The sequence below is a fragment of the Drosophila sechellia genome, unplaced genomic scaffold (assembly GCF_004382195.2).
Source record: "Drosophila sechellia strain sech25 unplaced genomic scaffold, ASM438219v1 U_216, whole genome shotgun sequence".
NCBI classification, from domain to species: Eukaryota; Metazoa; Arthropoda; class Insecta; order Diptera; family Drosophilidae; genus Drosophila; species Drosophila sechellia.
Window position 1 is genome coordinate 1,308 of NW_022611157.1, and position 25,187 is coordinate 26,494.

General features: G+C 40.4%; 4 non-coding genes and 1 pseudogene across 4 annotated transcripts; all 5 read left to right on the plus strand.

The window, feature by feature from the left end:
• The first annotated feature begins 489 nt into the window (after positions 1-489).
• Positions 490-667, plus strand: LOC116802771. The gene has a single exon (XR_004363125.1). It is a non-coding gene; the product is annotated as a 5.8S ribosomal RNA (ribosomal RNA).
• A 392-nt stretch (positions 668-1,059) lies between these two features.
• LOC116802772 lies at positions 1,060-5,013 on the plus strand. Its single transcript, XR_004363126.1, has one exon. It is a non-coding gene; the product is annotated as a large subunit ribosomal RNA (ribosomal RNA).
• A 5,064-nt stretch (positions 5,014-10,077) lies between these two features.
• On the plus strand, positions 10,078-12,072 carry LOC116802775. Its single transcript, XR_004363128.1, has one exon. It is a non-coding gene; the product is annotated as a small subunit ribosomal RNA (ribosomal RNA).
• A 687-nt stretch (positions 12,073-12,759) lies between these two features.
• Positions 12,760-12,938, plus strand: LOC116802774. Its single transcript, XR_004363127.1, has one exon. It is a non-coding gene; the product is annotated as a 5.8S ribosomal RNA (ribosomal RNA).
• A 393-nt stretch (positions 12,939-13,331) lies between these two features.
• On the plus strand, positions 13,332-22,701 carry LOC116802773 (annotated as a pseudogene).
• The last annotated feature ends 2,486 nt before the right edge of the window (positions 22,702-25,187 follow it).

The window sequence follows — 25,187 nt, forward strand, 5'->3', positions numbered from 1 at the left end:
TGTGCGTATTTGTGGCAGTACTTTACTACAACACGGCGTTTCCTATAAAAACAAATTCTCGAAATGGAAATCGAAGAACTAACTAAATTCGAAGTAGAAGTCGAATTAAAATAAAATATTTTGAATGTGTGGTAATCAAAATAAGTGTGTGTGTATATGGGACCATAATATACACGCGTTGCGAATATGTATTGTTCATCTATGTTATGAGCATACGTTGGCTAATGCAACAACCTAAAATATACAATGTTTGTACCTGTCATCCATCAGGTAATGTTTTATATAAATTTTGCAGTATGGTCACCCAAAATAGCAAACCATAACCAGATTATTATGATACATAATGCTTATATGAAACTAAGACATTTCGCAACATTTATTTTAGGTATAAAAATAAATTTATTGAAGGAATTGATATATGCCAGTAAAATGGTGTATTTTTAATTCTTTCAATAAAAACAATATTGACATATATAAAATTGAATTATAAACTCTAAGCGGTGGATCACTCGGCTCATGGGTCGATGAAGAACGCAGCAAACTGTGCGTCATCGTGTGAACTGCAGGACACATGAACATCGACATTTTGAACGCATATCGCAGTCCATGCTGTATGTACTTTAATTAATTTTATAGTGCTGCTTGGACTACATATGGTTGAGGGTTGTAAGACTATGCTAATTAAGTTGTTTATAAATTTTTTATAAGCATATGGTATATTATTGGATTAAATAATGATTTATTCATAATATTAAAAAAGAAATGAAAAACATTATCTCACATTTGAATGTGAAAAAACGAAGAGAAATATTTTCTTTTTCAATCAAATAATACTGAGAAATGTCTAGCATAAAAATTGAAATATTTTTCATCTAGAATTGTCTCTTATTAATGATTCGGAAAAGAAAAATCTTGGTTTTGTTATTATTCTTCGTTGGTTCGTTAAATGGATAAAAATGACTTTGCTTACAAGAACTATTGGAACTATTTATAACGAATTTAATTGATTGTTTTATCATTTATATATAAAGAATTTATGGCAAAATATAGTTATATATACAACCTCAACTCATATGGGACTACCCCCTGAATTTAAGCATATTAATTAGGGAGGAAAGAAACTAACAAGGATTTTCTTAGTAGCGGCGAGCGAAAAGAAAACAGTTCAGCACTAAGTCACTTTGTCTATATGGCAAATGTGAGATGCAGTGTATGGAGCGTCAATATTCTAGTATGAGAAATTAATGATTTAAGTCCTTCTTAAATGAGGCCATTTACCCATAGAGGGTGCCAGGCCCGTATAACGTTAATGATTGCTAGATGATGTTTCCAAAGAGTCGTGTTGCTTGATAGTGCAGCACTAAGTGGGTGGTAAACTCCATCTAAAACTAAATATAACCATGAGACCGATAGTAAACAAGTACCGTGAGGGAAAGTTGAAAAGAACTCTGAATAGAGAGTTAAACAGTACGTGAAACTGCTTAGAGGTTAAGCCCGATGAACCTGAATATCCGTTATGGAAAATTCATCATTAAAATTGTAATATTTAAATAATATTATTAAGAATAATGTGCATTTTTTCCATATAAGGACATTGTAATCTATTAGCATATCCCAAATTTATCATAAATATAACTTATAGTTTATTCCAATTAAATTGCTTGCATTTTAACACAGAATAAATGTTATTAATTTGATAAAGTGCTGATAGATTTATATTATTACAGAGCGTTAATTTTTCGGAATTATATAATGGCATAATTATCATTGATTTTTGTGTTTATTATATGCTCTTGTATGATTAACAATGCGAAAGATTCAGGATACCTTCGGGACCCGTCTTGAAACACGGACCAAGGAGTCTAACATATGTGCAAGTTATTGGGATGTAAACCTAATAGCGTAATTAACTTGACTAATAATGGGATTAGTTTTTTAGCTATTTATAGCTAATTAACACAATCCCGGGGCGTTCTATATAGTTATGTATAATGTATATTTATATTATTTATGCCTCTAACTGGAACGTACCTTGAGCATATATGCTGTGACCCGAAAGATGGTGAACTATACTTGATCAGGTTGAAGTCAGGGGAAACCTGATGGAAGACCGAAACAGTTCTGACGTGCAAATCGATTGTCAGAATTGAGTATAGGGGCGAAAGACCATCGAACCATCTAGTAGCTGGTTCCTTCCGAAGTTTCCCTCAGGATAGCTGGTGCATTTTAATATTATATAAAATAATCTTATCTGGTAAAGCGAATGATTAGAGGCCTTAGGGTCGAAACGATCTTAACCTATTCTCAAACTTTAAATGGGTAAGAACCTTAACTTTCTTGATATGAAGTTCAAGGTTATGATATAATGTGCCCAGTGGGCCACTTTTGGTAAGCAGAACTGGCGCTGTGGGATGAACCAAACGTAATGTTACGGTGCCCAAATTAACAACTCATGCAGATACCATGAAAGGCGTTGGTTGCTTAAAACAGCAGGACGGTGATCATGGAAGTCGAAATCCGCTAAGGAGTGTGTAACAACTCACCTGCCGAAGCAACTAGCCCTTAAAATGGATGGCGCTTAAGTTGTATACCTATACATTACCGCTAAAGTAGATGATTTATATTACTTGTGATATAAATTTTGAAACTTTAGTGAGTAGGAAGGTACAATGGTATGCGTAGAAGTGTTTGGCGTAAGCCTGCATGGAGCTGCCATTGGTACAGATCTTGGTGGTAGTAGCAAATAATCGAATGAGACCTTGGAGGACTGAAGTGGAGAAGGGTTTCGTGTGAACAGTGGTTGATCACGAGTTAGTCGGTCCTAAGTTCAAGGCGAAAGCCGAAAATTTTCAAGTAAAACAAAATGCCTAACTATATAAACAAAGCGAATATAATACACTTGAATAATTTTGAACGAAAGGGAATACGGTTCCAATTCCGTAACCTGTTGAGTATCCGTTTGTTATTAAATATGGGCCTCGTGCTCATCCTGGCAACAGGAACGACCATAAAGAAGCCGTCGAGAGATATCGGAAGAGTTTTCTTTTCTGTTTTATAGCCGTACTACCATGGAAGTCTTTCGCAGAGAGATATGGTAGATGGGCTAGAAGAGCATGACATATACTGTTGTGTCGATATTTTCTCCTCGGACCTTGAAAATTTATGGTGGGGACACGCAAACTTCTCAACAGGCCGTACCAATATCCGCAGCTGGTCTCCAAGGTGAAGAGTCTCTAGTCGATAGAATAATGTAGGTAAGGGAAGTCGGCAAATTAGATCCGTAACTTCGGGATAAGGATTGGCTCTGAAGATTGAGATAGTCGGGCTTGATTGGGAAACAATAACATGGTTTATGTGCTCGTTCTGGGTAAATAGAGTTTCTAGCATTTATGTTAGTTACTTGTTCCCCGGATAGTTTAGTTACGTAGCCAATTGTGGAACTTTCTTGCTAAAATTTTTAAGAATACTATTTGGGTTAAACCAATTAGTTCTTATCAATTATAACGATTATCAATTAACAATCAATTCAGAACTGGCACGGACTTGGGGAATCCGACTGTCTAATTAAAACAAAGCATTGTGATGGCCCTAGCGGGTGTTGACACAATGTGATTTCTGCCCAGTGCTCTGAATGTCAAAGTGAAGAAATTCAAGTAAGCGCGGGTCAACGGCGGGAGTAACTATGACTCTCTTAAGGTAGCCAAATGCCTCGTCATCTAATTAGTGACGCGCATGAATGGATTAACGAGATTCCTACTGTCCCTATCTACTATCTAGCGAAACCACAGCCAAGGGAACGGGCTTGGAATAATTAGCGGGAAAGAAGACCCTTTTGAGCTTGACTCTAATCTGGCAGTGTAAGGAGACATAAGAGGTGTAGAATAAGTGGGAGATATTAGACCTCGGTTTGGTATCGTCAATGAAATACCACTACTCTTATTGTTTCCTTACTTACTTGATTAAATGGAACGTGTATCATTTCCTAGCCATTATACGGATATATTTATTATATCTTATGGTATTGGGTTTTGATGCAAGCTTCTTGATCAAAGTATCACGAGTTTGTTATATAATCGCAAACAAATTCTTTAATAAAACGATGCATTTATGTATTTTTGATTTGAAAATTTGGTATAACTCCAATTACTCAGGTATGATCCAATTCAAGGACATTGCCAGGTAGGGAGTTTGACTGGGGCGGTACATCTCTCAAATAATAACGGAGGTGTCCAAGGCCAGCTCAGTGCGGACAGAAACCACACATAGAGCAAAAGGGCAAATGCTGACTTGATCTCGGTGTTCAGTACACACAGGGACAGCAAAAGCTCGGCCTATCGATCCTTTTGGTTTAAAGAGTTTTTAACAAGAGGTGTCAGAAAAGTTACCATAGGGATAACTGGCTTGTGGCGGCCAAGCGTTCATAGCGACGTCGCTTTTTGATCCTTCGATGTCGGCTCTTCCTATCATTGTGAAGCAAAATTCACCAAGCGTTGGATTGTTCACCCATGCAAGGGAACGTGAGCTGGGTTTAGACCGTCGTGAGACAGGTTAGTTTTACCCTACTAATGACAAAACGTTGTTGCGACAGCATTCCTGCGTAGTACGAGAGGAACCGCAGGTACGGACCAATGGCACAATACTTGTTCGAGCGAACAGTGGTATGACGCTACGTCCGTTGGATTATGCCTGAACGCCTCTAAGGTCGTATCCGTGCTGGACTGCAATGATAAATAAGGGGCAATTTGCATTGTATGGCTTCTAAACCATTTAAAGTTTATAATTTATTTTATAAACGACAATGGATGTGATGCCAATGTAATTTGTAACATAGTAAATTAGGAGGATCTTCGATCACCTGATGCCGCGCTAGTTACATATAAAAGCATTATTTAATACAATGACAAAGCCTAGAATCAATTGTAAACGACTTTTGTAACAGGCAAGGTGTTGTAAGTGGTTGAGCAGCTGCCATACTGCGATCCACTGAAGCTTATCCTTTGCTTGATGATTCGATAAATAAATGATTTTTTCCTGTAGCCAAACACCTCGTCATCAATTTAGTGACGCATATGATATTGTCCCTATCATATAATTAATATAAAGACTTTAATGGATTGTGTCAAGTTGCCAAACACCTCGTCATCAATTTAGTGACGCATATGATATTGTCCCTATCATATAATTAATATAAAGACTTTAATGAATTGTGTCAAGTTGCCAAACACCTCGTCATCAATTTAGTGACGCATATGATATTGTCCCTATCATATAATTTTTGATATAAAGACTTTAAAGAATTGTATCAAGTTGCCAAACACCTCGTCATCAATTTAGTGACGCATATGATATTGTCCCTATCATATAATTAATATACAGACTTTAATGAATTGTGTCAAGTTGCCAAACACCTCGTCATCAATTTAGTGACGCATATGATATTGTCCTTATCATATAATTTTTGATATAAAGACTTTAAAGAATTGAATCAAGTTGCCAAACACCTCGTCATCAATTTAGTGACGCATATGATATTGTCCCTATCATATAATTAATATAAAGACTTTAATGGATTGTGTCAAGTTGCCAAACACCTCGTCATCAATTTAGTGACGCATATGATATTGTCCCTATCATATAATTAATATAAAGACTTTAATGAATTGTGTCAAGTTGCCAAACACCTCGTCATCAATTTAGTGACGCATATGATATTGTCCTTATCATATAATTTTTGATATAAAGACTTTAAAGAATTGTATCAAGTTGCCAAACACCTCGTCATCAATTTAGTGACGCATATGATATTGTCCCTATCATATAATTAATATAAAGACTTTAATGGATTGTGTCAAGTTGCCAAACACCTCGTCATCAATTTAGTGACGCATATGATATTGTCCTTATCATATAATTTTTGATATAAAGACTTTAAAGAATTGTATCAAGTTGCCAAACACCTCGTCATCAATTTAGTGACGCATATGATATTGTCCCTATCATATAATTAATATACAGACTTTAATGAATTGTGTCAAGTTGCCAAACACCTCGTCATCAATTTAGTGACGCATATGATATTGTCCCTATCATATAATTTTTGATATATAGACTTTAAAGAATTGTATCAAGTTGCCAAACACCTCGTCATCAATTTAGTGACGCATATGATATTGTCCCTATCATATAATTAATATAAAGACTTTAATGGATTGTGTCAAGTTGCCAAACACCTCGTCATCAATTTAGTGACGCATATGATATTGTCCTTATTATATAATTTTTGATATAAAGACTTTAAAGAATTGTATCAAGTTGCCAAACACCTCGTCATCAATTTAGTGACGCATATGATATTGTCCCTATCATATAATTAATATACAGACTCTAATGAATTGTGTCAAGTTGCCAAACACCTCGTCATCAATTTAGTGACGCATATGATATTGTCCCTATCATATAATTTTTGATATAAAGACTTTAAAGAATTGTATCAAGTTGCCAAACACCTCGTCATCAATTTAGTGACGCATATGATATTGTCCCTTTCATATAATTAATATAAAGACTTTAATGGATTGTGTCAAGTTGCCAAACACCTCGTCATCAACTACTATATTATGGTTGCGCCGACCTCTCATATTGTATTCTCTTATGTGTTCATAGGATTTTGACAATTATACGAGTAAATTAAATAATATACATATGAAAATGATTAATTATTATATGTATAAGGGAAAAAATGATGAAATATTCCCATATTATCTTAGTATTATAGAGGAAAGACCGTTGCCGACCTCTGATATTGTTCAAACTTATGTATTTATATGATTTTGGCAATTATATGAGTAAATTAAAAATATACATATGAAAATGGTTAATTATTATATGTATATGGGAAAAAATGCTAAGATATTCCCATATTCTCTTAGTATTATAGAGAAAAGCCATTTAAGTGAGAGGGTATAGTAGTGTAAACGACCGGAATTACGACAGAGGGTTCAAAAACTACTATAGGTAGGCAGTGGTTGCCGACCTCTCATATTGTTCAAAACTTATGTATTCATATGATTTTGGCAATTGTATGAGTAAATTAAATAATATACATATGAAAATGATTAATTATTATATGTATAAGGGAAAAAATGCTGAAATATTCCCACATTCTCTTAGTATTATAGAGAAAATCCATTATAGTGAGAGGGTATAGTAGTGTAAACGACCGGAATTACGACAGAGGGTTCAAAAACTACTATAGGTAGGCAGTGGTTGCCGACCTCTCATATTGTTCAAAACTTATGTATTCATATGAATTTGGCAATTATATGAGTAAATTAAATAATATACATATGAAAATGATTAATTATTATATGTATAAGGGAAAAAATGCTGAAATATTCCCACATTCTCTTAGTATTATAGAGAAAATCCATTATAGTGAGAGGGTATAGTAGTGTAAACGACCGGAATTACGACAGAGGGTTCAAAAACTACTATAGGTAGGCAGTGGTTGCCGACCTCTCATATTGTTCAAAACTTATGTATTCATATGATTTTGGCAATTATATGATTAAATTAAATAATATACATATGAAAATGGTTAATTATTATATGTATATGGGAAAAAATGCAGAGATATTCCCATATTCTCTTAGTATTATAGAGAAAAGCCATTTAAGTGAGAGGGTATAGTAGTGTAAACGACCGGAATTACGACAGAGGGTTCAAAAACTACTATAGGTAGGCAGTGGTTGCCGACCTCTCATATTGTTCAAAACTTATGTATTCATATGATTTTGGCAATTGTATGAGTAAATTAAATAATATACATACGAAAATGATTAATTATTATATGTATATGGGAAAAAATGCAGAGATATTCCCATATTCTCTTAGTATTATAGAGAAAAGCCATTTAAGTGAGAGGGTATAGTAGTGTAAACCACCGGAATTACGACAGAGGGTTCAAAAACTACTATAGGTAGGCAGTGGTTGCCGACCTCTCATATTGTTCAAAACTTATGTATTCATATGATTTTGGCAATTGTATGAGTAAATTAAATAATATACATATGAAAATGATTAATTATTATATGTATAAGGGAAAAAATGCTGAAATATTCCCACATTCTCTTAGTATTATAGAGAAAATCCATTATAGTGAGAGGGTATAGTAGTGTAAACGACCGGAATTACGACAGAGGGTTCAAAAACTACTATAGGTAGGCAGTGGTTGCCGACCTCTCATATTGTTCAAAACTTATGTATTCATATGATTTTGGCAATTATATGATTAAATTAAATAATATACATATGAAAATGGTTAATTATTATATGTATATGGGAAAAAATGCTGAGATATTCCCATATTCTCTTAGTATTATAGAGAAAAGCCATTTAAGTGAGAGGGTATAGTAGTGTAAACGACCGGAATTACGACAGAGGGTTCAAAAACTACTATAGGTAGGCAGTGGTTGCCGACCTCTCATATTGTTCAAAACTTATGTATTCATATGATTTTGGCAATTGTATGAGTAAATTAAATAATATACATATGAAAATGATTAATTATTATATGTATAAGGGAAAAAATGCTGAAATATTCCCACATTCTCTTAGTATTATAGAGAAAATCCATTATAGTGAGAGGGTATAGTAGTGTAAACGACCGGAATTACGACAGAGGGTTCAAAAACTACTATAGGTAGGCAGTGGTTGCCGACCTCTCATATTGTTCAAAACTTATGTATTCATATGATTTTGGCAATTATATGATTAAATTAAATAATATACATATGAAAATGGTTAATTATTATATGTATATGGGAAAAAATGCTGAGATATTCCCATATTCTCTTAGTATTATAGAGAAAAGCCATTATAGTGAGAGGGTATAGTAGTGTAAACGACCGGAATTACGACAGAGGGTTCAAAAACTACTATAGGTAGGCAGTGGTTGCCGACCTCTCATATTGTTCAAAACTTATGTATTCATATGAATTTGGCAATTATATGAGTAAATTAAATAATAAACATATAAAAATTAATATTTATTATATGTATAAAAAAAAAAATAATCATATTATATATGAATAATGGAAAAAAAATGAAATGTTCCTATAATCTCTTAATATATAAGAGAATAGACCGTATGTTGGGTGGCAAACGGAATTGAAAATACCCGCTTTGAGGACAGCGGGTTCAAAAACTACTATAGGTAGGCAGTGGTTGCCGACCTCCCGCATTATTCGAAATATTTATTTCGGATTATGTTTATATTGGTTACATAAAATAAAGTATATTATTATCCGTACAAATTTGTTTCTCAGTTCTATAGAACACGGGACTTGGCTCCGCGGATAATAGGAATATACGCTTTTTAGATAATATCGTTGAAACAAAAGTCAAGTTTCTATTATATATAGAATAACAAATCGTTTCCATATATTATCGTTAATTTTTGGAGGCAGGCAAATATTAATTTATTACCTGCCGTATAGTTGGATTATTATATCGTTACGGTATAATACAAATATGGATTCTTATGAAAGAAATATAAAATTATATATTAAATGTGGAAATATTATCATATGCGCTTGGTTTTATGTTATATATTACCAGAGAGATATATGAAAAGAGATAAATTTTAAATTTATCTTCAAAATGCAAATGATTTAACTTAATATTTATATTGGTTAAACAAAAATTGTACATGTGTGGATACAATAATTATGTATGTTGGAAATAAAATGATATTTTATAATGAAATATGTATATATAAAAAGATAAAATTATAGAAACATATATATTACAATAATTATATGAAATTCTTGTTATATTGGTAAAACAAGTATAAATTAAAAATGAAAATATGGATTACGAATGCTATATAAAAATGGCCGTAATCGAATAGATTTTTTACTTATATTTATATATTTAAAATTTTACCCAAAGGCGAAATATTGAATTTTATTCAATATAATAAAAATCATGGAATTATATAAAGTGAAAAATCTATATATCTATTATATTGCTTATTTCGATTCAAAAAATATGAATGGAATATGAAGGAAAAACATTATTCTGGTTGATCCTGCCAGTAGTTATATGCTTGTCTCAAAGATTAAGCCATGCATGTCTAAGTACACACGAATTAAAAGTGAAACCGCAAAAGGCTCATTATATCAGTTATGGTTCCTTAGATCGTTAACAGTTACTTGGATAACTGTGGTAATTCTAGAGCTAATACATGCAATTAAAACATGAACCTTATGGGACATGTGCTTTTATTAGGCTAAAACCAAGCGATCGCAAGATCGTTATATTGGTTGAACTCTAGATAACATGCAGATCGTATGGTCTTGTACCGACGACAGATCTTTCAAATGTCTGCCCTATCAACTTTTGATGGTAGTATCTAGGACTACCATGGTTGCAACGGGTAACGGGGAATCAGGGTTCGATTCCGGAGAGGGAGCCTGAGAAACGGCTACCACATCTAAGGAAGGCAGCAGGCGCGTAAATTACCCACTCCCAGCTCGGGGAGGTAGTGACGAAAAATAACAATACAGGACTCATATCCGAGGCCCTGTAATTGGAATGAGTACACTTTAAATCCTTTAACAAGGACCAATTGGAGGGCAAGTCTGGTGCCAGCAGCCGCGGTAATTCCAGCTCCAATAGCGTATATTAAAGTTGTTGCGGTTAAAACGTTCGTAGTTGAACTTGTGCTTCATACGGGTAGTACAACTTACAATTGTGGTTAGTACTATACCTTTATGTATGTAAGCGTATTACCGGTGGAGTTCTTATATGTGATTAAATACTTGTATTTTTTCATATGTTCCTCCTATTTAAAAACCTGCACTAGTGCTCTTAAACGAGTGTTATTGTGGGCCGGTACTATTACTTTGAACAAATTAGAGTGCTTAAAGCAGGCTTCAAATGCCTGAATATTCTGTGCATGGGATAATGAAATAAGACCTCTGTTCTGCTTTCATTGGTTTTCAGATCAAGAGGTAATGATTAATAGAAGCAGTTTGGGGGCATTAGTATTACGACGCGAGAGGTGAAATTCTTGGACCGTCGTAAGACTAACTTAAGCGAAAGCATTTGCCAAAGATGTTTTCATTAATCAAGAACGAAAGTTAGAGGTTCGAAGGCGATCAGATACCGCCCTAGTTCTAACCATAAACGATGCCAGCTAGCAATTGGGTGTAGCTACTTTTATGGCTCTCTCAGTCGCTTCCCGGGAAACCAAAGCTTTTGGGCTCCGGGGGAAGTATGGTTGCAAAGCTGAAACTTAAAGGAATTGACGGAAGGGCACCACCAGGAGTGGAGCCTGCGGCTTAATTTGACTCAACACGGGAAAACTTACCAGGTCCGAACATAAGTGTGTAAGACAGATTGATAGCTCTTTCTCGAATCTATGGGTGGTGGTGCATGGCCGTTCTTAGTTCGTGGAGTGATTTGTCTGGTTAATTCCGATAACGAACGAGACTCAAATATATTAAATAGATATCTTCAGGATTATGGTGCTGAAGCTTATGTAGCCTTCATTCATGGTGGCAGTAAAATGTTTATTGTGTTTGAATGTGTTTATGTAAGTGGAGCCGTACCTGTTGGTTTGTCCCATTATAAGGACACTAGCTTCTTAAATGGACAAATTGCGTCTAGCAATAATGAGATTGAGCAATAACAGGTCTGTGATGCCCTTAGATGTCCTGGGCTGCACGCGCGCTACAATGAAAGTATCAACGTGTATTTCCTAGACCGAGAGGTCCGGGTAAACCGCTGAACCACTTTCATGCTTGGGATTGTGAACTGAAACTGTTCACATGAACTTGGAATTCCCAGTAAGTGTGAGTCATTAACTCGCATTGATTACGTCCCTGCCCTTTGTACACACCGCCCGTCGCTACTACCGATTGAATTATTTAGTGAGGTCTCCGGACGTGATCACTGTGACGCCTTGCGTGTTACGGTTGTTTCGCAAAAGTTGACCGAACTTGATTATTTAGAGGAAGTAAAAGTCGTAACAAGGTTTCCGTAGGTGAACCTGCGGAAGGATCATTATTGTATAATATCCTTATCGTTAATAAATATTTGTTATAATACAAATAAATACAATTTACCAAAATAAAAATATTACAAAATGATTCCACGGAATCAAAAGTTAAAGTCAAAATAAAATGAAGATGGCTTTTATTTTATATGTGGGGCTTGGCAACCTCATAAAAAGACTTTAACATTATTAATGTTGCTGTGCGTATTTGTGGCAGTACTTACTACAACAACGGCGTTTCCTATAAAAACAAATTCTCGAAAATGGAAATCGAAGAAACTAAACTAAATTCGAAAGTAGAAGTCGAATTAAAATAAAAATAATTTTGAATGTGTGGTAATCAAAATAAGTGTGTGTGTATATGGACCATAATATACACGCGTTGCGAATATGTATTGTTCATCTATGTTATGAGCATACGTTGGCTAATGCAACAACCTAAAATATACAATGTTTGTACCTGTCATCCATCAGGTTAATGTTTTATATAAATTTTGCAGTATGTGTCACCCAAAATAGCAAACCATAACCAGATTATTATGATACATAATGCTTATATGAAACTAAGACATTTCGCAACATTTATTTTAGGTATAAAAATAAATTTATTGAAGGAATTGATATATGCCAGTAAAATGGTGTATTTTTAATTTCTTTCAATAAAAACAATATTGACATTATATAAAATTGAATTATAAAACTCTAAGCGGTGGATCACTCGGCTCATGGGTCGATGAAGAACGCAGCAAACTGTGCGTCATCGTGTGAACTGCAGGACACATGAACATCGACATTTTGAACGCATATCGCAGTCCATGCTGTTATGTACTTTAATTAATTTTATAGTGCTGCTTGGACTACATATGGTTGAGGGTTGTAAGACTATGCTAATTAAGTTGTTTATAAATTTTTTATAAGCATATGGTATATTATTGGATTAAATAATGATTTTATTCATAATATTAAAAAAGAAATGAAAAACATTATCTCACATTTGAATGTGAAAACGAAGAGAAATATTTTCTTTTTCAATCAAATAATACTGAGAAATGTCTAGCATAAAAAATTGAAATATTTTTCATCTAGAATTGTCTCTTATTAATGATTCGGAAAAAGAAAAATCTTGGTTTTGTTATTATTCTTCGTTGGTTCGTTAAATGGATAAAAATGACTTTGCTTACAAGAACTATTGGAACTATTTATAACGAATTTAATTGATTGTTTTATCATTTATATATAAAGAATTTATGGCAAAATATAGTTATATATACAACCTCAACTCATATGGGACTACCCCCTGAATTTAAGCATATTAATTAGGGGAGGAAAAGAAACTAACAAGGATTTTCTTAGTAGCGGCGAGCGAAAAGAAAACAGTTCAGCACTAAGTCACTTTGTCTATATGGCAAATGTGAGATGCAGTGTATGGAGCGTCAATATTCTAGTATGAGAAATTAATGATTTAAGTCCTTCTTAAATGAGGCCATTTACCCATAGAGGGTGCCAGGCCCGTATAACGTTAATGATTGCTAGATGATGTTTCCAAAGAGTCGTGTTGCTTGATAGTGCAGCACTAAGTGGGTGGTAAACTCCATCTAAAACTAAATATAACCATGAGACCGATAGTAAACAAGTACCGTGAGGGAAAGTTGAAAAGAACTCTGAATAGAGAGTTAAACAGTACGTGAAACTGCTTAGAGGTTAAGCCCGATGAACCTGAATATCCGTTATGGAAAATTCATCATTAAAATTGTAATATTTAAATAATATTATTAAGAATAATGTGCATTTTTTCCATATAAGGACATTGTAATCTATTAGCATATCCCAAATTTATCATAAAATATAACTTATAGTTTATTCCAATTAAATTGCTTGCATTTTAACACAGAATAAATGTTATTAATTTGATAAAGTGCTGATAGATTTATATTATTACAGAGCGTTAATTTTTCGGAATTATATAATGGCATAATTATCATTGATTTTTGTGTTTATTATATGCTCTTGTATGATTAACAATGCGAAAGATTCAGGATACCTTCGGGACCCGTCTTGAAACACGGACCAAGGAGTCTAACATATGTGCAAGTTATTGGGATGTAAACCTAATAGCGTAATTAACTTGACTAATAATGGGATTAGTTTTTTAGCTATTTATAGCTAATTAACACAATCCCGGGGCGTTCTATATAGTTATGTATAATGTATATTTATATTATTTATGCCTCTAACTGGAACGTACCTTGAGCATATATGCTGTGACCCGAAAGATGGTGAACTATACTTGATCAGGTTGAAGTCAGGGGAAACCCTGATGGAAGACCGAAACAGTTCTGACGTGCAAATCGATTGTCAGAATTGAGTATAGGGGCGAAAGACCAATCGAACCATCTAGTAGCTGGTTCCTTCCGAAGTTTCCCTCAGGATAGCTGGTGCATTTTAATATTATATAAAATAATCTTATCTGGTAAAGCGAATGATTAGAGGCCTTAGGGTCGAAACGATCTTAACCTATTCTCAAACTTTAAATGGGTAAGAACCTTAACTTTCTTGATATGAAGTTCAAGGTTATGATATAATGTGCCCAGTGGGCCACTTTTGGTAAGCAGAACTGGCGCTGTGGGATGAACCAAACGTAATGTTACGGTGCCCAAATTAACAACTCATGCAGATACCATGAAAGGCGTTGGTTGCTTAAAACAGCAGGACGGTGATCATGGAAGTCGAAATCCGCTAAGGAGTGTGTAACAACTCACCTGCCGAAGCAACTAGCCCTTAAAATGGATGGCGCTTAAGTTGTATACCTATACATTACCGCTAAAGTAGATGATTTATATTACTTGTGATATAAATTTTGAAACTTTAGTGAGTAGGAAGGTACAATGGTATGCGTAGAAGTGTTTGGCGTAAGCCTGCATGGAGCTGCCATTGGTACAGATCTTGGTGGTAGTAGCAAATAATCGAATGAGACCTTGGAGGACTGAAGTGGAGAAGGGTTTCGTGTGAACAGTGGTTGATCACGAGTTAGTCGGTCCTAAGTTCAAGGCGAAAGCCGAAAATTTTCAAGTAAAACAAAAATGCCTAACTATATAAACAAAGCGAATATAATACACTTGAATAATTTTGAACGAAAGGGAATACGGTTCCAATTCCGTAACCTGTTGAGTATCCGTTTGTTATTAAATATGGGCCTCGTGCTCATCCTGGCAACAGGAACGACCATAAAGAAGCCGTCGAGAGATATCGGAAGAGTTTTCTTTTCTGTTTTATAGCCGTACTACCATGGAAGTCTTTCGCAGAGAGATATGGTAGATGGGCTAGAAGAGCATGACATATACTGTTGTGTCGATATTTTCTCCTCGGACCTTGAAAATTTATGGTGGGGACACGCAAACTTCTCAACAGGCCGTACCAATATCCGCAGCTGGTCTCCAAGGTGAAGAGTCTCTAGTCGATAGAATAATGTAGGTAAGGGAAGTCGGCAAATTAGATCCGTAACTTCGGGATAAGGATTGGCTCTGAAGATTGAGATAGTCGGGCTTGATTGGGAAACAATAACATGGTTTATGTGCTCGTTCTGGGTAAATAGAGTTTCTAGCATTTATGTTAGTTACTTGTTCCCCGGATAGTTTAGTTACGTAGCCAATTGTGGAACTTTCTTGCTAAAATTTTTAAGAATACTATTTGGGTTAAACCAATTAGTTCTTATCAATTATAACGATTATCAATTAACAATCAATTCAGAACTGGCACGGACTTGGGGAATCCGACTGTCTAATTAAAACAAAGCATTGTGATGGCCCTAGCGGGTGTTGACACAATGTGATTTCTGCCCAGTGCTCTGAATGTCAAAGTGAAGAAATTCAAGTAAGCGCGGGTCAACGGCGGGAGTAACTATGACTCTCTTAAGGTAGCCAAATGCCTCGTCATCTAATTAGTGACGCGCATGAATGGATTAACGACGGACGTGTTTTCGTTGCGCTCGTGTACAGATTGCGAAGAACTTGGTTTTCCGTGTTTGGAAAGTAATAAAATCGGTGAATTAGTGCTCCGCGAAAGTCGTGTGCTAATTTTCGTGTGTTATAAACAAGCGGTTTGGAAGTAATTAACAATTAATTGTTGGGAATTTTCCACTTAGCACGTGCTGAAGGCGAACTTACGAGTAAGTTTTTCGAGTAAGCTTTTTGATCAGCTGTCACAAAGCTTATTGGTGGGAGTCACTGCTAAGGTTTGTGTCTAGGGAGAGTTTTAGTGCTACCAGACTCTACCGATAGGTGGAGCTCGAGTTCCAGAGCAACTACCTTTTGTCAGCGAGTAAACGAGCATACGGTTGCTGGCGTCGACGGTAGGTGGAGCCACCATCGTATTTATGCCGATGGAGAGCGACAGCAGCGCGAGTGCCTTGAGCGGAAGTAGTGCCTCGATGAAGTCCAGACGAGGCAGGCGCAGAAGCCATCTGGCATCTAAGAGCTCGGCGCCAACGCAGGCGAAATTGGTTGCCCTGGCATCGAATGGAGTGCCAGAACCCGTTGGGGTACTGGAGGAGCCGTTTTCGTCGCTGGAGGACGCCCGGGCGGCTACGGAGAACGCTGCCATTGATGCTGCCCCCCCCCACGCTGCTGCCACCGCTGCTGATCCTACTGCTGCCCCTGCTGCCGACCACACTGCTGCCTCCGCCGTTTTCACTGCTGCTAAAATTGTTGCCACCACTGCCACTGCCGCCACCGCTGCCGCCCGTGCTGGGCAAGCAGCCATGATGGCAGAGCTGTCGGCCACACAGCGCATGGTGAGAAGCAGCTTCCGCAGACTAGGAGAAGTGGACACGGAAGAGCTCTCATATGCTATCAGCCGCTACGATGAGCTGGTGTTGGCGCTAATGCTCCGGTGCGGAGAGCTGGAGACGCGGCTTGCTATGCCGCCACCGCCGCCGCCGTCGTTGAATCTGTTGAAAAATACGGCCGCCAATGCTCCCCAGATGCAGCAGGTTGCACCCATCGCTGCCCCGCGGACTACCAAGGTCCGCGAGACGTGGTCAGCGGTGGTGAAGTGCGACGACCCTGCGCTATCGGGGAAAGACATAGCGGAAAAGGTGCGAACGATGGTTGCACCCTCTCTCGGAGTCAGAGTACACGAGGTCCGTGAGCTCCGTCGAGGTGGTGGTGCGATCATTCGCACTCCTTCGGTGGGAGAGCTGCAGAAGGTGGTCGCTTCAAAAAGATTCGCCGAGGTTGGCCTAAATGTGGCACGGAATGCGGCCGAGAAGCCGAAGGTCGTCGTATATGACGTCGACACAGCTATCGGCCCTGAGGAGTTTATGAAGGAGCTCCACGAAAACAACTTCGACAGCGAAATGAATCTGGCCCAGTTTAAGAAGTCAGTGCACCTGGTGACCAAGGCGTGGTCGGTAGCTGACGGCGCCACAGTAAATGTGACGCTGGAGGTTGACGACCGGGCGATGGCGAAGCTTGATGTAGGTCGTGTCTACATCAAGTGGTTCTCATTCCGATGCCGGTCACAGGTCCGCACATACGCCTGCCACAGATGTGTGGGTTTCGACCACAAGGTCAGCGAATGCCGGCAGAAGGATAGTGTCTGTCGCCAGTGCGGGCAACAAGGCCACACTGCGGCAAAGTGCCAAAACCCGGTGGACTGCCGGAACTGCCGCCACAGAGGGCAACCCTCGGGGCATTACATGCTCTCGAGCGTTTGCCCGATATACGGGGCGTTGCTGGCGAGGGTGCAAGCTAGACACTAATGTTTAGCTTCATCCAAGCGAACTGTGGCCGAGGCCGAGCTGCGACCATCGAGCTCGGAGTCCGACTCAGGAGATCGGAGTCTATGTTCGCGCTGGTGCAGGAGCCGTATCTCGACGGGGACGGAATGGATGTGCTGCCTGAAGGAATGAGAATTTTCATCGATCGGCGAGGGAAGGCAGCCATCCTAGTGGATCACCAGGAAGCCATCTGTATGCCAGTGGAGACCCTCACCACAGATTATGGCGTATGTCTGGTCGTGAAAGGGAGTTTTGGCTCAATCTTCCTTTGCGCCGCATACTGCCAGTATGATGCACCTCTGGAACCGTACATCCGGTACATGGATGCGGTCCTGCTGCAGGCCAGCAGAACCCCCGCAATCCTGGGCCTCGACGCGAATGCAGTGTCCCCCATGTGGCTTAGCAAACTCTCTCGTCATGCCGAGGGGCAAGCTAACTACAGACGGGGTGAGCTGCTGTCAGAGTGGATGCTGGAGGCAAGAGTCGCCGCCCTAAACCAGTCAACAGAGGTGTACACGTTCGATAATTACAGAGCTACAAGCGATATCGACGTGACAATCGTCAATGAGGCAGCATCTATGTGGGCCACATATGAGTGGAGAGTGGACGAGTGGGAATTGAGTGACCACAACATCATTACTGTTGTGGCCGAACCAACTACCGCGCGCGCAGTTGAGAGCATAGCTCCTGTGCCGTCCTGGAACTTCTCCAATGCACGTTGGCGATTGTTCAAGGAGGAAATGGTGAGTAGAGCAGCCGAACTTCCGGAAAACTTCTCAGAGTCGCCGTTGGACCAGCAAGTTTCGACCCTGCGCAGTATAGTACATAATGTATGTGATATTGCGCTGGGAAGAAAGTCCATCCGATTGCCCAGCAGGAGAGCACGTTGGTGGACTGCCGACCTCTGTGATGCAAGGCGCGAAGTCCGGAGACTTCGTCGCCTACTTCAAAATGGAAGGCGTCATGATGATGATGCCGCAATAGAGCGTGTATTGGTCGACCTGAGGCGGGCCTCAGCCAACTACAAGAAGCTCATTTGGAGGGCGAAAATGGATGAGTGGAAACGCTTCGTGGGAGATCATGCCGACGACCCATGGGGGCGCGTCTATAAGATTTGCCGAGGCCGCAGGAAGTGCACGGAGATTGGGTGCCTCCGCGTGAATGGCGAGATGATCACCGATTGGGGTGACTGTGCACGAGTGCTCCTCCGCAATTTCTTCCCAGTTGCGGAGTCCGAAGCACCGACTGCCATCGCGGAGGAAGTCCCACCGGCCCTCGAAGTATTCGAGGTTGATGCATGTGTTGCCCGGTTGAAGAGCAGGCGCTCTCCCGGCTTGGACGGCATTAATGGCACTATCTGCAAGGCAGTCTGGCGCGCCATACCCGAGCACCTTGCATCGTTGTTTTCCCGATGCATCCGATTAGGATACTTTCCCGCTGAGTGGAAGTGCCCACGAGTTGTCTCGCTGCTCAAAGGGCCAGATAAGGACAAATGTGAGCCCTCCTCATATAGAGGAATATGCTTGCTACCAGTCTTTGGTAAGGTGCTCGAGGCCATCATGGTGAATCGTGTGAGAGAAGTTCTTCCGGAAGGCTGCAGATGGCAATTTGGATTTCGCCAAGGACGATGTGTGGAGGATGCTTGGAGGCACGTGAAGAGCAGTGTTTGTGCCAGCCCGGCGCAATACGTGCTCGGCACATTCGTGGACTTCAAAGGAGCATTCGACAACGTCGAATGGAGTGCTGCACTCCGCCGACTAGCCGACTTGGGATGCCGGGAGATGGGCTTGTGGCAGAGCTTTTTCTCCGGCCGAAGAGCAGTGATCCGAAGCAGTTCCGGTACTGTGGATGTACCGGTAACTAGAGGCTGCCCGCAGGGGTCAATCAGTGGCCCATTTATCTGGGACATACTGATGGATGTACTGCTTCAGCGTCTCCAGCCGTATTGCCAGCTGAGTGCATACGCGGATGACTTGCTGCTTCTCGTCGAGGGAAATTCCCGAGCTGAGCTAGAGGAAAAAGGTGCAGAGCTGATGTCCATCGTAGAAGCGTGGGGAGCGGAAGTTGGCGTTACCGTCTCGACCAGCAAGACGGTAATAATGCTGCTGAAAGGTGCCTTGAGACGTGCGCCTACGGTGAGGTTTGCTGGAGCGAACCTTCCGTATGTGCGTAGCTGTCGGTACCTTGGCATCACGGTCAGTGAAGGAATGAAATTCCTCACGCACATAGCTTCGCTTCGCCAGCGGATGACCGGAGTCGTTGGAGCATTGGCGCGTGTGCTTCGAGCCGACTGGGGCTTCAGTCCTCGAGCCAGGCGGACCATATATGACGGACTCATGGCACCTTGTGTGCTGTTTGGTGCCCCGGTATGGTATGACACCGCCGAACAGGTAGCCGCCCGGAGACGACTAGCCTCCTGCCAGAGGCTAATCCTGCTTGGATGCCTTTCGGTATGCCGAACAGTGTCCACAGTGGCACTGCAGGTACTTGGCGGAGCTCCCCCGCTTGACTTGGCTGCTAAGTTTTTAGCGGTCAAGTACAAGCTGAAGCGTGGATACCCGCTGGAGGAGAACGACTGGCTATACGGCGAGGACACTACGTGTCTAAGCTGGAAGCAGAGGAAGACTCGCCTAGAGGAGTGCTTGCTGCAGAATTGGCAAAACAGATGGGATGACGACAGCGAACCAGGACGGGTGACGCACAAGTTCATCCCATACGTCACTCTCGCCTATCGAGATCCAAGCTTTGGATTCTCGATGAGGACGTCTTTCCTGCTGACAGGTCACGGGTCGTTTAACGCATTTTTGCAAGGGAGAGCCCTCAGCGATACCACTGCTTGCGCTTGTGGTGATCCATATGAGGACTGGATGCACATATTGTGCGCTTGTCCTCTATATGCAGATTTGCGAAACCTCGATGGACTTGGAGTGCAGCGCCTTGGCGAAAACTGGACCTTCAATAGAATCCTGGAAGATCAGCAGAGGATTCAACGGCTGGCAGCGTTTGCGGACGAGGTGTTCCGTAGGAGGAGGGGTATTTAGCCCAAAACTTCGCCGTGTGGTTAGCGGGCGAGAATACTTCCACAGCCCGCTATTGCTTGTCGTAAGAGGCGACTAATATAGCGACTGGTTCCTCTAACCATGCTTGTCGGAGCAAAAGGAGGAGGCCCACCGAGCCTCTCTTTCGGTACCACGGGTTGTGCTGCTCCAAGACAGCACATTGAGGTAGGCCCCCTGGTGGGAGTATCGTGGTGGCTGTGGTTGATACCCATATCGCGGGTAGAGCCTTCGTGTTCGACGTTTGAGTTACGGTGCTAGTTGCGCAAAACTCGGGTGCTGTGACCCAGAGATCAGTAGAGATTTTAGGTAGATCTCGCTCCTCAGCAAGGGGGAGTGCTTGCCCGGCAAGCAAGTACTCGAATTGCTACCGGGGTGGTCGCTATGTACATAGCTATAGCTTCCAGTCCGGGACGTTTGTCTGGCGTATCCAGACTCATGCACCATGTTGATACATGCACCACTTGTGGGTGTTCAGGGTGTCGTGGTTGTAATCCCTTCAGTGTGGAACACGCCACGTAAAACAAGTTCGGAGAGGTCCGAAAGTCACTGTCCCTATCTACTATCTAGCGAAACCACAGCCAAGGGAACGGGCTTGGAATAATTAGCGGGGAAAGAAGACCCTTTTGAGCTTGACTCTAATCTGGCAGTGTAAGGAGACATAAGAGGTGTAGAATAAGTGGGAGATATTAGACCTCGGTTTGGTATCGTCAATGAAATACCACTACTCTTATTGTTTCCTTACTTACTTGATTAAATGGAACGTGTATCATTTCCTAGCCATTATACGGATATATTTATTATATCTTATGGTATTGGGTTTTGATGCAAGCTTCTTGATCAAAGTATCACGAGTTTGTTATATAATCGCAAACAAATTCTTTAATAAAACGATGCATTTATGTATTTTTGATTTGAAAATTTGGTATAACTCCAATTACTCAGGTATGATCCAATTCAAGGACATTGCCAGGTAGGGAGTTTGACTGGGGCGGTACATCTCTCAAATAATAACGGAGGTGTCCCAAGGCCAGCTCAGTGCGGACAGAAACCACACATAGAGCAAAAGGGCAAATGCTGACTTGATCTCGGTGTTCAGTACACACAGGGACAGCAAAAGCTCGGCCTATCGATCCTTTTGGTTTAAAGAGTTTTTAACAAGAGGTGTCAGAAAAGTTACCATAGGGATAACTGGCTTGTGGCGGCCAAGCGTTCATAGCGACGTCGCTTTTTGATCCTTCGATGTCGGCTCTTCCTATCATTGTGAAGCAAAATTCACCAAGCGTTGGATTGTTCACCCATGCAAGGGAACGTGAGCTGGGTTTAGACCGTCGTGAGACAGGTTAGTTTTACCCTACTAATGACAAAACGTTGTTGCGACAGCATTCCTGCGTAGTACGAGAGGAACCGCAGGTACGGACCAATGGCACAATACTTGTTCGAGCGAACAGTGGTATGACGCTACGTCCGTTGGATTATGCCTGAACGCCTCTAAGGTCGTATCCGTGCTGGACTGCAATGATAAATAAGGGGCAATTTGCATTGTATGGCTTCTAAACCATTTAAAGTTTATAATTTATTTTATAAACGACAATGGATGTGATGCCAATGTAATTTGTAACATAGTAAATTAGGAGGATCTTCGATCACCTGATGCCGCGCTAGTTACATATAAAAGCATTATTTAATACAATGACAAAGCCTAGAATCAATTGTAAACGACTTTTGTAACAGGCAAGGTGTTGTAAGTGGTTGAGCAGCTGCCATACTGCGATCCACTGAAGCTTATCCTTTGCTTGATGATTCGATAAATAAATGATTTTTTCCTGTAGCCAAACACCTCGTCATCAATTTAGTGACGCATATGATATTGTCCCTATCATATAATTAATATAAAGACTTTAATGGATTGTGTCAAGTTGCCAAACACCTCGTCATCAATTTAGTGACGCATATGATATTGTCCCTATCATATAATTAATATAAAGACTTTAATGAATTGTGTCAAGTTGCCAAACACCTCGTCATCAATTTAGTGACGCATATGATATTGTCCCTATCATATAATTTTTGATATAAAGACTTTAAAGAATTGTATCAAGTTGCCAAACACCTCGTCATCAATTTAGTGACGCATATGATATTGTCCCTATCATATAATTAATATACAGACTTTAATGAATTGTGTCAAGTTGCCAAACACCTCGTCATCAATTTAGTGACGCATATGATATTGTCCTTATCATATAATTTTTGATATAAAGACTTTAAGAATTGAATCAAGTTGCCAACACCTCGTCATCAATTAGTGACGCATATGTATTGTCCTATCATATAATAATAAAGACTTAATGATTGTTCAAGTTGCCAACACCTCGTCATCAATTTAGTGACGCATATGATATTGTCCTATCATATAATTAATATAAAGACTTTAATGAATTGTGTCAAGTTGCCAAACACCTCGTCATCAATTTAGTGACGCATATGATATTGTCCTATCATATAATTTTTGATATAAAGACTTTAAAGAATTGTATCAAGTTGCCAAACACCTCGTCATCAATTAGTGACGCATATGATATTGTCCATCATATAAAAAAAAAAAAAAAAAATATAAAGACTTTAATGGATTGTTCAAGTTGCCAAACACCTCGTCATCAATTTAGTTTTTTTTTTTTTTTCTTTAGCGTGCGTTTATTTATTTAAAATCTGTCCTAGTGGACAATAATTAAATGGTTTTGCGGGGGAACATTAGCTTAAGGGATACTATTGTACATGTATTTGTGGCGGGTTTTATATGTGTTGTCTATTGTTGTGGAAGATCGAGAGGGTGTCTCCTCATGAGACGTCTGCTTGTTTGGCTATTGTCTAACAGGTTGGTGGCGAGGTGGTTAGGGTGGTTTTCGAGCCTTTTCAGGTATCTCTCGCTGAGCCTGGAGATTTCATCAGCGACTTGTGGGATTCCAAGTTCCCTATGTATGGCGACATTCTCGTGGTAGGGATGCGCATTACAGGCAATTCTCAAGCACCTATTCTGGAACCGCTGTATACGCAGGCGATTCGTGTGGCTTGCCGTGCCCCATAGCTGTATCCCGTAGGTCCAGATGGGCTTGAGAATTGCCTTGTACACCAGGATTTTGTGGTTCTGCCTTAGCTTGGACCCTCTCCCAATAAGCCAATGCATCTGCCTCAGACGCGCATCGGCCTGTATGCGTTTGCTGACGATGTGGGGACGCCAAGTGAGCCTGCGGTCCAGGGTAAGTCCTAGGTACTTGGGTGCGGGTGCGTTGGGAATGATGACTCCGTTTAGCGTGACCGGTGGGCAGTCTCCTCTCCTTAGTGCAAATGTTGTTTGGGTAGATTTTTCCGCGTTCACTACGATGTTCCACCTGCTGAGCCAGGGATGTAGCGCGTCCATTTGCCTTTGGATTGTTTCGGAGGCTTCTCGTGGGTCGGATGAGGAGGCGAGGAAAGCCGTGTCATCTGCATAAGTCGCTATAGTTAGGTTCCTGGAGGGGATTATGGGAAGGTCTGCGGTGTAAAGGGTGTACAGTATTGGTCCGAGCACACTGCCTTGCGGAACTCCAGCTCTGATCAGTCTGGGTAGGCTTATTGCACTTCCGCATCTGACTTGGAATGCTCTTCCCTCAGTGTAGGATTTGAGGAGGGTAAAATGGGGGCTTGGGAGGTAGGATTTGAGTTTATGGAGGAGTCCAGGATGCCAAACTCTGTCGAATGCCTGCTTCACGTCGAGCATTACAGCGCAGCAGTATTTCTTTTGCTCGAATGCCTCGAGGATCCGTTCGACTAGCCGGTGGCATTGCTCTGGTGTTCCGTGGGAGCGCCTGAAGCCAAACTGGTGATCGGGGATCAAACCAGCCTCATCCAGTACTGGCAATACTCTGCGCAAAAATACTCTTTCGAGTATTTTGGAGAGGATTGCCAGCAAACTAATCGGACGATAGGAGGCGAGATTGGCTTCAGGCTTACCAGGCTTGAGGAGGACAATAACCTCTGCTCTTTTCCACTCTTCCGGGAAGTACCCTAGCCGGAAGCAGCTGTTGTAAATGCTGGCCAGCATTTGTGTGCAGCGGGATGGGAGCATTTTTAGGGCCGCCGCATCTATACGATCCAGGCCTGGAGATTTGTTGTTCTTCAGTAGAGCAATCTCCTGCGCAACTTCCTCAGGGTCGACTGGTTCCAACGGGGGACCGGGAGAGCTTGGGCTATTGAGAAACCGGGCTGTTTCAGCATGTTCTTCGGCAGTGCAGCAGTCGAACGGAGAGAAGGC